At 42.2% G+C, this 12,104-nt stretch overlaps 1 pseudogene; it reads right to left on the bottom strand.

Moving 5' to 3' along the window:
• Positions 1–10,269: 10,269 nt before the first annotated feature.
• LOC126099881 (5S ribosomal RNA) lies at positions 10,270–10,387 on the bottom strand (annotated as a pseudogene).
• Between the last annotated feature and the right edge of the window lie 1,717 nt (positions 10,388–12,104).

Here is a 12,104-nt window from a genome sequence, read left to right as displayed (position 1 = left end):
AATAACATCGGGGAGAGGCTACATCCCTGTCTTACTCCCTTCCCAACCGCAGCTTCCATTTCATGTCCCTCGACTCTTATAACTGCCATCTGGTTTCTGTACAAATTGTAAATAGCCTTTCGCTCCCTGTATTTTACCCCTGCCACATTTAGAATTTGAAAGAGAGTATTCCAGTCAACATTGTCAAAAGCTTTCTCTAAGTCTGCAAATGCTAGAAACGTAGATTTGCCTTTGCTTAATCTTTCTTCTAAGATAAGTCGTACGGTCAGTATTGCCTCACGTGTTCCAATATTTCTACGGAATCCAAACTGATCTTCACCGAGGTCGGCTTCTACTAGTTTTTCCATTCGTCTGTAAAGAATTCGTGTTAGTATTTTGCAGCTGTGGCTCATTAAACTGATTGTTCGGTAATTTTCACATCTGTCAACACCTGCTTTCTTTGGGATTGGAATTATTATATTCTTCTTGAAGTCTGAGGGTATTTCACCTGTCCCATACATCTTGCTCACCAGATGGTAGAGTTTTGTCAGGGCTGGCTCTCCCAAGGCCGTCAGAAGTTCCAATGGAATGTTGTCTACTCCGGGGGCCTTGTTTCGACTCAGGTCTTTCACTGCTCTGTCAAACTCTTCACGCAGTATCGTATCTCCCATTTCATCTTCATCTACATCCTCTTCCATTTCCATAATATTGTCCTCAAGTACATCGCCCTTGTATAGACCCTCTATATACTCCTTCCACCTTTCTGCTTTCTCTTATTTGCTTAGAACTGGGTTTCCATCTGAGCTCTTGATGTTCATACAAGTGGTTCTCTTATCTCCAAAGGTCTCTTTAATTTTCCTGTAGGCAGTATCTATCTTACCCCTAGTGAGATAAGCCTCTACATCCTTGCATTTGTCCTCTAGCCATGCCTGCTTAGCCATTTTGCACTTCCTGTCGATCTCATTTTTGAGACGTTTGTATTCCTTTTTGCCTGCTTCATTTACTGCATTTTTATATTTTCTCCTTTCATCAATTAAATTCAATATTTCTTCTGTTACCCAAGGATTTCTACTAGCCCTCGTCTTTGTACCTACTCGATCCTCTGCTGCCTTCACTACTTCATCCCTCAAAGCTACCCATTCCTCTTCTACTGTATTTCTTTCCCCCATTCCTGTCAATTGTTCCCTTATGCTCTCCCTGATACTCTGTACAACCTCTGGTTCTTTCAGTTTATCCAGGTTCCATCTCCTTAAATTCCCACCTTTTTGCAGTTTCTTCAGTTTTAATCTACAGGTCATAACCAATAGATTGTGGTCAGAGTCCACATCTGCCCCTGGAAATGTCTTACAATTTAAAATCTGGTTCCTAAATCTCTGTCTTACCGTTATATAATCTATCTGATACCTTTTAGTATCTCCAGGGTTCTTCCATGTATACAACCTTCTATCATGATTCTTAAACCAAGTGTTAGCTATGATTAAGTTGTGCTCTGTGCAAAATTCTACCAGGCGGCTTCCTCTTTCATTTCGTAGCCCCAATCCATATTCACCTACTACATTTCCTTCTCTCCATTTTCCTACACTCGAATTCCAGTCACCCATGACTATTAAATTTTCGTCTCCCTTCACTATCTGAATAATTTCTTTTATCTCATCATACATTTCATCAATTTCTTCGTCATCTGCAGAGCTAGTTGGCATATAAACTTGTACTACTGTAGTAGGTGTGGGCTTCGTATCTATCTTGGCCACAATAATGCGTTCACTATGCTGTTTGTAGTAGCTTACCCGCATTCCTATTTTCCTATTCATTATTAAACCTACTCCTGCATTACCCCTATTTGACTTTGTGTTTATAACCCTGTAGTCACCTGACCAGAAGTCTTGTTCCTCCTGCCACCGAACTTCACTAATTCCCGAATAACCTATCCATTTCCCTTTTTAAATTTTCTAACCTACCTGCCCGATTAAGGGATCTGACATTCCATGCTCCGATCCGTAGAACGCCAGTTTTCTTTCTCCTGATAACGACATCCTCTTGAGTAGTCCCCGCCCGGAGATCCGAATGGGGGACTATTTTACCTCCGGAATATTTTACCCAAGAGGACGCCATCATCGTTTAATCATACAGTAAAGCTGCATGCCCTCGGGAAAAATTACAGCCGTAGTTTCCCCTTGCTTTCAGCCGTTCGCAGTACCAGCACAGCAAGGCCGTTTTGGTTATTATTACAAGGCCAGATCAGTCAATCATCCAGACTGTTGCCCTTGCAACTACTGAAAAGGCTGCTGCCCCTCTTCAGGAACCACACGTTTGTCTGGCCTCTCAACAGATACCCCTCCATTGTGGTTGCACCTACGGTACGGCTATCTGTATCGCTGAGGCACGCAAGCCTCCTCACCAACGGCAAGGTCCATGGTTCAGGGGGGGGGGGGGAAGTGTTAACTATAATTAAAGTGTTAACTATAATTAAATTATGCTCTACGCAATTCTACAGGTGGCTTCCTCATTCATTCCTTCCCACTGTCATATTCACCTACTATTTTTCTTTTTCTTCCTTTTCCTACTATCGAATTCCAGTCCCCAAAGATTATTAAATTTTCGTCTCCCTTCACTATCTGAATAATTTCTTTTATCTCATAATACATTTAGTCTGTCTCTTCATGATCTGCGGAGCTAGTTGGTCTGTAAACTTGTTCTACTAGAATAGATGTGGGGTCTCGTGTCTGTCTTGGCTACAATAATGCGATCACTATGTTGTTCGTAGTAGCTTATCCGCGTTGTTATTTTTTTTATCCCTTATTAAACCTACTCCTGGGTTACCCCTATTTGATTTTGTATTTATAACCCTGTATGCAACTGACAGAAGTCCTGTTCCTCCTGGCATTAAACCTCATTAATTCCCACTATATTTAAATTTAACCTATGCATTTCCCTTTTTAAATTTTCTAACCTACCTGGCCGGTTAAGTGATCTGGCATTCCAAGCTCCGATCCGTAGAACGCCAGTTTTGTTTCTCCTGATAACGTCATAGTCCTGAGTAGTCCCCATCCGGAGGCCAAGATGGGAATTATTTTAGCTCTGGAATATTTTACTCTAGAGCTGCAGGCTCTCGGGAAAAATTACGGCTGTAGTTTCTCGTTGCTTTTAGCAGTTCGCAGTACGAGAACAGAAAGACCCTTTTGGTTGCTGTTAAAAGGCCAGATCAATCATCCAGACTGTTGCCCCTGCAACTACTAAAACGGCTGCTGTCCCTGTTCGGCGACCACACGTTTGTCTGACGGTTACCCCTCCGTTGTGGTTGCACCTACGTAATGGCTATCTGTATCGCTGAGGCACTCAAGCCTCGCCACCAACGACAAGGTCCATGGTTCGGGCGATGCGAAACTTAAAGCTTGGAAAATATCTAACAGTCCACTCATGGGAAGTACAGGTAATCAACGTGCATTGCATCTCATGGACGGCTGTGTAGTAAGTCCGCCAAGTGCGATAAAATACTCGTACATGGGCAATATGCTGTCGTAATATTCTTTGCTACACCGTGCGAACACTGGACCACAGGGCGCGAATATTGTTAGATGCAGCTAGAAGCAGATTCTCCTGTGTATCGGAAAGAGCCACAAGTACTTCACAAGATGGTGTCATATTACCCAGTCTACAAGCTGTAAGCGCTTCATCCGACGCTGTTGGTAATGTTTCGCTAATGGTGAAGACTCTGTAACATATAGGTACACTTGCAAGTACGAAAGGGCAAAATATCGAGGAAGGACAACGAGATCATTAGAGACGGAGCACAAGTTCGGATTACGAAAGGATGGGGTAGGAAATCTGGGGTGCCCTTTCAAAGGAAACATCCCGGCATTTGCCTTAAGCGATTTTGGGATGATCAGACGAGTGTTTTAACCGTCGCCCTCCCGAACGTGAGTCCAGTGTGCTAAACATTGTGCTACCTCGCTCAGTGGCAGAAAATGTCGTGATCATAACGTAACATTGACAGACTCAATAAATGCGTTCTGATACTTGCTGAACATTGAAATAAAACATCACAAAAAATAACTGGGACGGTATGTTGTTTTATTACTGATTTTATAAAAAAATAAAAATACATAAGCGATTGACACTTTCAGAAGAAGACCAAACAAGGCATTTCTATTGGAAAAATACCTATAAATACGATGTTCCCAAAATGTTTTTGTAAGGCAAGGCATAGATCAAAATATCCGCACAGCTGTAGAGAGACAATAGCGGTATAAACCCACTGAGCATCCGGAAATCTGTTACAAATATATTCTTATGCCGTAATTTTGAGTTTTTGCCTTGAGTGGATGCTCGGCATGTTGTAAATAATTTTGGTACAGCATCGCTGGGCTCACAACGTACGACTAGCTATCACGAGGTCACGCTGATGTAAACTGTTGAACAAGATTATCCCACCTCCCGCAGACGTAAGCAGGGAATATACTAGCATTAACTTGACAACGATGCAGCTGAATTTGTGACAGACAGATAGGATGGCTTCCTATGGTAATTTTCTTCGTAACTGAGTACTCCCGGCTTCTTCATTACTTTTCTTTTTGATTCTCTTGCCCAATATATATATATCTTATGTGTTGTACCTAATACAGTATTTAGCGGCATATTTTGGGTGCATCTGAACGGCAGCGTCCTTGTCTCACATAAGTGATATGCTCACAAATGATAAGATATGTTACATTTTTCCTTCTGCTATTGCACAGTCGTTTTAAGGATTATCAAATGGCTCTGAGCACTATGGGACTTAACATCTATGGTCATCAGTCCCCTAGAACTTAGAACTACTTAAACCTAACTAACCTAAGGACATCACACAACATTTTAAGGATTATCGATTGTGGAGCGTCGTTGGATAATTTACAGTCTAATCTTTGTGATCAAATTGTTTCGTCAACACAAATAGCTTCCACGGGGCAAAATGACAATGCTGTTAGAAGTTGAACATTTTTCTATTCTTAAAACATGTAAGAGAATACATTAATCAGTTAATTATTGCTATTTATTTTTACTGAATAATATGTAAGAAATAATTTTGGTGTAGAAAAGTAATGTAACTCGAAATCAGTGCTTCTCACTAACAAGAATCACACATAAACCTTCTTCGTCAATGTTCGAACAATCCTCAGGGTACTTGAGTGGCATTTGCAACACTCTAGCCAGTCTTCCGTTGAAGGGTCAACTTAGATGTCATCAGGTGCTCGACGTTGCACAATACTTTATTTACAGTTTTTCATTCTTGCTTTAAATGTTCTTGTTCCATCATGTGTGTTCCTTATCAAGCGATATCTGTGTCGTAGGTGAGCTTGCCCCAATAATCGTGTGATATGTGCTTTGACCTTTCCGCTTTTGCAGACTGTCTTTCTTCAGTTAATGAATCAAAATCAAAAATACTTCGCTACTGCTTTTTCCTATGAGGAAACTCATTACATTTTTGTGGATCGGCCGTCAGATGGTGAAACTTGACCAGGAGAAATTTCAGTTTAAGAAGAATGAGATGACTGTGAAACATTTGTTGTCTAAAGTAGTCATGTACAGCAAAGAAGAGTCAAATACGTTAGCAAATATTCTACAACAGCTTATGTTACGTTTCTTGAAAATTATTAAATATTAGGCAATGAACACAACTGTTACCTAACGCACGTTAAATTGTTGGCTTCACTTCCTGTTTTTAGTGTCTCACAGTGTTAAGCTTTAATAGTGTCCGTATGGTGGCGCAGCCTAGAAACCTTTGAATTGTCTTCTTGCCGCGCTCGTAATCTTGTCCTAGTGTCTTCTGATTTGTGAAATTAAAATAAAAAAAAGATGTGCTCCTTTCCAATCAACCTATTACAATTAGAAACTGACCTTGAATTATTTTTAAATAACTGGTGAACACTTCCCTCTGATTTAAAGGTTCCTAGGTAGAAAATGAGAATTAATGACATCAAAATGTTCCATGGTTGCAACACAGGTACCACAAAAGTGTACTTCGGATAGTTGTATGAAATTTCTATTTGACAATGATCTAGATTCTTAGTTGATTATAATAGGCTCCTCATGATACCTTTCATGTTTCGTTTTCCTTTATTATGAAATGCTGTAGTTAGAACTTATACTACATGGAAAGAGGTGGATAGGTTTAGAAGATGGGGGGTCAGTGAAATTTGCCTACTGTCTAATAGAAAACCAGGAAGGACATTGTGGTTTATCTCCAACTACTTATTTGGCAGATATATCTAGACTACATTAAATGTATTCACAGGTGCGAATATGAATACCATAAGTTCCATAATGGAATGACGACAATGAAAATTTGTGCCGGACCGGTATGGCGCAGAGTCGTGCTCGGATAGCTCAAACGGCAAGGCGACCGCTTGAGATAAGCGGAAATCTGGGTTCGAGTCCCGGTCAGGCACAAATTTTCGCTGTCGTCATTCCATTATGCAGTTGATGTTTGTCCATATTCGCAAAGGCAAATACATTTCATGTATCTCAAAATGGCTGTAATCGTCACAGTGCCTCTTCCTTCGGACATGCATCCATGTCTGATAGAAATATTGCACCGAAGCTAACCTTTTCCGGTCTTAAACGGTGGTGCCGCTACAACAAGAAGGAAATTACAGAGGGTACATTTGAAAGGATCAAGGTGATGGTAAACCAGTAACACTTGGAGAGTTCTGTGGACATTGCTGGTAGCACTACAGAAGACAATATAGGGTACTATTGTCACCAGAAACAGTGGAAGTGTGTTCAAAATTTGAAAGCATCAGCCAGCTGCAGTCTGCTTAATGGTTCTGTGTCATGCCTTGCCGTGTTACGATGTTGGTTTGTAGACACATTCTCTTCTGTATGACAGCTCCCATTGACGCCCAATCTGCAGTTATTAGGTTGATTCATTAGTTCGCAGCGTTTCGTTTTGCATGTTGGTATTTCGGTTGCTATGGGTTTATTTATAGATTGTCATTTTTTGTTTGTAGTTCACTGTTGCTATTTGAGTTTACGTATTGTTGTTTTGTCGTTTGAAGATAGTGAGTGGAGCTGTGGATGCTTGAAAATGGAGTGCCAAGAGGAGAAATTGGAACATTTTGGACATTTTCTTCTGTTTGAGTTCCATAGATGGGAGACAGAAGCGGAGGCAGACAGAAACATTTACGCCTTGTATGGGTTAATGCTGTTGGACATTGGACATGGATTTCTCGTTTTAAGAAGGGTTGTTTTGATATCAGTTGCACTCCACGTTCCGGAAGATTTTTGGGGCTCGAGGAAGATCTTATAAACGCGTTAATCACAAAGATCCACAATGATCGACGTTAGTGTCGTCAAGAACTGTCTGTTATAATGAACCGAGATCAGTCCAAAATCTTGTGACATTTGCATGCAAGGGGGACTGTTCACAAATCGAGTGTGTGGATACCTTATGGTGAAAGCCAAAATCACAAAAATCAACTGGTGGCCATCTGTGCATCACTTTCTGGATCGTGAACGACGACGATCATCCCTATCCTGAGTCGTTACTGGTGACTAGAAATCGTGTATTTATGCTAACATAGGGAAAAGAAAGGAATGGTTGAGCCCAAAGAAAGCTGAAACTTCCCGTACAAAGACCTGCCCGCATCCACAAAAAATAATGTTATCCATCTGGTGGAACACCGACGGTGTGGTGTACCACCAGTTGCTTCTCCAAGATGTAACCATCACTGCTGACATTTACTGGCAACAACTGAGACGTCTTGCAGACGCAGTCCAAGGATAACGACCAGGAAGACTGCGTGAAGTGATGCTACACCACGATAACGCCCGCCTGTATTCTCCTAGGCTGACAAAAACAATGTACGGAAGATGAGTTTGGGGGGGGGGGGAGGGGAGGAGGGGGTTTGAACTGATGTTAACTGGAAGCAGTTAATACCATAAATTATCTGGGAGTACGCATTAGGAGTGATTTAATATGGAATGATCGTATAATGTTGATCGTCGGTAAAGCAGATGCCAGACTGAGATTCATTGGAAGAATCCTAAGGAAAGGCAATCTGAAAACAAAGGAAGTAGGTTACAGTACGCTTGTTCGCCCACTGCTTGAATACTGCTCAGCAGTGTGGGATCCGTACCAGATAGGGTTGATAGAAGATATAGAGAAGATCCAACGGAGAGCAGCGCGCTTCGTTATAGGATCATTTAGTAATCGCGAAAGCGTTACGGAGATGATAGATAAACTCTAGTGGAAGACTCTGCAGGAGAGACGCTCAGTAGCTCGGTACGGGCTTTTGTCAAAGTTTCGAGAACATACCTTCACCGAAGAGTCAAGCAGTATATTGCTCCCTCCTACGTATATCTCGTGAAGAGACCATGAGGATAAAATCAGAGAGATTAGAGCCCACACAGAGGCATACCGACTATCCATCTTTCCACGAACAATACGAGACTGGAATAGAAGGGAGAACCGATAGAGGTACACAAGGTTCCCTCCGCCACACACCGTCAGGTGGCTTGCGGAGTATGGATGTAGATGTAGATGAAACCTTCGCACGCTAGCACAGTATAGGGAGCTGGGATATTACATGGCCCCTCGTGGGGCCGAAAATATTGTGTAACAACTTTTCGTGGCCCACACTGTACTAGTCACTTTACTTTTCCTTTTCATCTGATTACTGAATGGATAATGACTGTGCTACTCACCCGATCTTGCACACTCATACTTTCATCTTTTACTCTCTCTATCGAAAAACCTTCAAGAACTTTCTTGCGGATGAAAATGCACTCGGAACGTGACTCGACGAGGTTCTACGCTTCAGAGCCACGTGATTTCTACAGTCGCCGAATCCAAAAGTTACCCCAGCGTTGGTAGACTCTTGTAAATAGCAAAGGAGAATATACTACTGATGGCTGTTTCAAGTCCTAGCGACGATAAAGTCATTGGGAAAAAAACACAGTCTAGGGTTGGATGGACTAGGCTAGGGGATACTGATTCTGGTCTTCCGAAAAGAATCATTTTATTTAGGGAAAGAATGAAACATTAAATCTTGATGCCCGTACGGTGATTTGAATTACACTTATTTCAAATGCTAGTTGAAAGACTGAACTCCTGAGCCATTTCGCTTAGTCCAGGCGATACTGTGGGCATACAAAGGAGTTCGGTGGAGCTGGGAAAAGACACGTAGGCGCTGCTGTGGCGTTCTGCATAGGCCCCAGTTCCTTACAGACCAGAATCATCCCACGTTTGCTTTGCTTTATAGTATTCAACGGTTTTGGACTATTTCAAGAACTGCGAGCGGTTATTCGGCTATAACAAGCTATACATCAGATGACGGGCCGCCCGGGGTGGCCGAGCGGTTCTAGGCGCTACAGTCTGGAACCGCTCGGCCGCTGCGATCGCAGGTTCGAATCCTGCCTCGGGCATGGATGTGTGTAATGTCCTTAGGTTAGTTAGGTTTAAGTAGTTCTAGGTTCTAGGGGACTTAGGACCACAGATGTTGAGTCCCATGGTGCTCAGAGCCATTTGAACCATTTGAACCATCAGATGACCTAGAAAGCCGAGGAAGCAAAAAACTGTTGTAGCTGTTGATTATCCACACTGACACTGTAAAATGCGCATTGTTAATCCGACACAGCCAACAGTAACGACATTTTGGTCTTCTGTAACCCTTAGTCCAATATTCCTCCTGAAAAGAAAAAAAAAAAAAGGGATTGAAGCCATACACAGAGGCCGCCGGAAAGCCATGCCGTCTTATTTCATTGACACGGGCGCTCGCAGCCCGTCCATTTTCTTCTGAATTCAAGTTGTCTGACTGCGTTTACAGAGAACAGAATTGTTTTTTATATCTCAGGCGGTTTTCCATCCATCGCAGATAATGATAGCAGTAGGAGACCCAGAAGTACAAGGCCCTCACACATGAAACACTTAAATTCCTGATGATCAACTGCTGAAGCATTCGCAAAAAGGTCCCAGAGTTTGAAGCAGCGATAAAAAACAGAGGAATTCATTGAACACTGTACTAAGTGTCCAATGGGAAGGAAATATGGGAATACCTATGTTGAACTTCTGCCTCAGAATGTTCTCGGTACAGACCTACTTGTCAATGATTAGCACTCCGTCTTCAGACCACGAGTGGTCTACCGGGACCATCCGACCGCCGTGTCATCCTCAGAGGAGGATGCGGACAGGAGGGACGTGGGGTCAGCACACCGCTCTCCTGGTCGTTACGATGGTATTCTTGATCGAAGACGCTACTATTCGGTCGAGTAGTTCCTCAGTTGGCGTCACGAGGCTGAGTGCACCCCGAAAAATGGCAACAGCACATGGCGGCCTGGATAGTCACCCATCCAAGTGCCGACCACGCCCAACAGTGCTTAACTTCGGTGATCTCTCGGGAACCGGTGTAACCACTGCAGCAAGGCCGTTGCCTTACTTGTCAATCATACCACTGTGAAATTAGACGCAACAGAAGACTTATACGCAAATGACTGATATTGGACCGCGAGCTGTGAAGCTGAATTTCATACTTTTGAATACACTCCCAAAATACTTGTATTATCTCCCACATCCATGAACAAAAGTAATAAATGATCAAGGAATGATATCTTCTGGAGTGAGAGATGATATTGAGATATCTGTAGAGTCATTACAAAAGAACAAGAATGACATCGGACAGAAACAGAAATAAACCACAATAATCACATTCAAGCACCTGTATAATGAAATAAAGTACGTACTGATTTATGGTTAACAAAATAGAGGAGTGGGTGGAAAATTAGCTATGCCTATGTGGGTTAAACCTGACTGAATCTACTTTAGTTGACAGTGACTGTGAAAGCTGCAAACTACCACGATTTACATAAATTGAACATGACTGCAGTTGTTCGAACGAGCACGCCAAGGATGGTGGATGGTGAAAATTCACGTTAAAGGTTCCTAATGCACCGGAGCTGCGTAATGCTCACCATATATCTGCAGGAGTTTACAGTGCTGCCAACGGCGCGCCTCTGTGCCGACTGGAGCGTTGTACTTCCGTCTTTTTCTGTTGTTTCAGGGTCCGTGACTGCGTCTCCAGATAAAAACCAATGACCACAATATAACGGGACTTGCAGCCAAGGCCCGATTATAAATTTCTTTGTATCTTCAGTATCATTTCCAAAATGCTCCACGTCACGTGCAGTACTCTCTGGAAACCATAACTACCAATCGACATACATCAGCGCTTCTTTGGACCAATCGGATAATTCTCCTCTCTCAATACAGCCTCCTTCCGGAATACGGGCAAATTCCTTTCTGCCAGTTCTCTCACTTTCCGTGACAGAGAACAGACGCCCTACGGTAAGTCTTCTGACGTCAACATCGGATTTACAGTCAAAGCAACGTTTCTCTGCTCATTCAGAAAACCATATGGCGTGGGTGTCTACGGTGACTCCTAAGAAACGCAACGGCTATTACAATACTACCACTTTTCCCTAATAACTGAACTTTTAGTCCTGTCTCGGGAAGGCCACATATAACAATTTAATGTATATCACTCTAATGTGCTAATGTTACCCTCTGAGAGGATTTCGAAGATTGACCACGGCTACGTCTAATGGACAAAGGTATCGGACTATAATTTCGAATTTGGTGAAATTAACAGAAAAACCAAACTGACCTTAACCTTGGGCGTAAATGGAAGTAGTACAGTCATAAATGAATGGAAAAAAATGAACAGTCGCCAGCCCAATTAGGCACATTAATTTGGAAATGTATGTTTGAGAACATTGAATATACGTTATTCAAATTACCTTAATTGAGATTTCCCTTTGAATAGCAAACAGGATACAAACACACAGTGCGCCCTATCCTGTGTAGCAGCAGTTACCGGTAACACACACACACCACTAAAATATTGGGAGCAACTTTGTACCAAACTCATACTAATGACAATCACACTCAAGAGCATTACTTAAAGAAATACTGGAATGTCACTGCATGAAGTGCACAATTAAATTTGGACATGAGGGGCTTTTATCCTGACTGACATGAAAAACACAAGTAAAGGTGAATAACATCATAAAGGCACTGTTTAAGCTCCTCTGCATCATCAGTTTTCCTTAGTAACAGTAATATTTCAATTTTTTCTTAATAGGTGGCGGACATG

The sequence above is a fragment of the Schistocerca cancellata genome, chromosome 1 (genome assembly GCF_023864275.1).
Source record: "Schistocerca cancellata isolate TAMUIC-IGC-003103 chromosome 1, iqSchCanc2.1, whole genome shotgun sequence".
Taxonomy (NCBI): Eukaryota; Metazoa; Arthropoda; class Insecta; order Orthoptera; family Acrididae; genus Schistocerca; species Schistocerca cancellata.
This window is presented reverse-complemented; position numbering and strand designations above follow the sequence as displayed.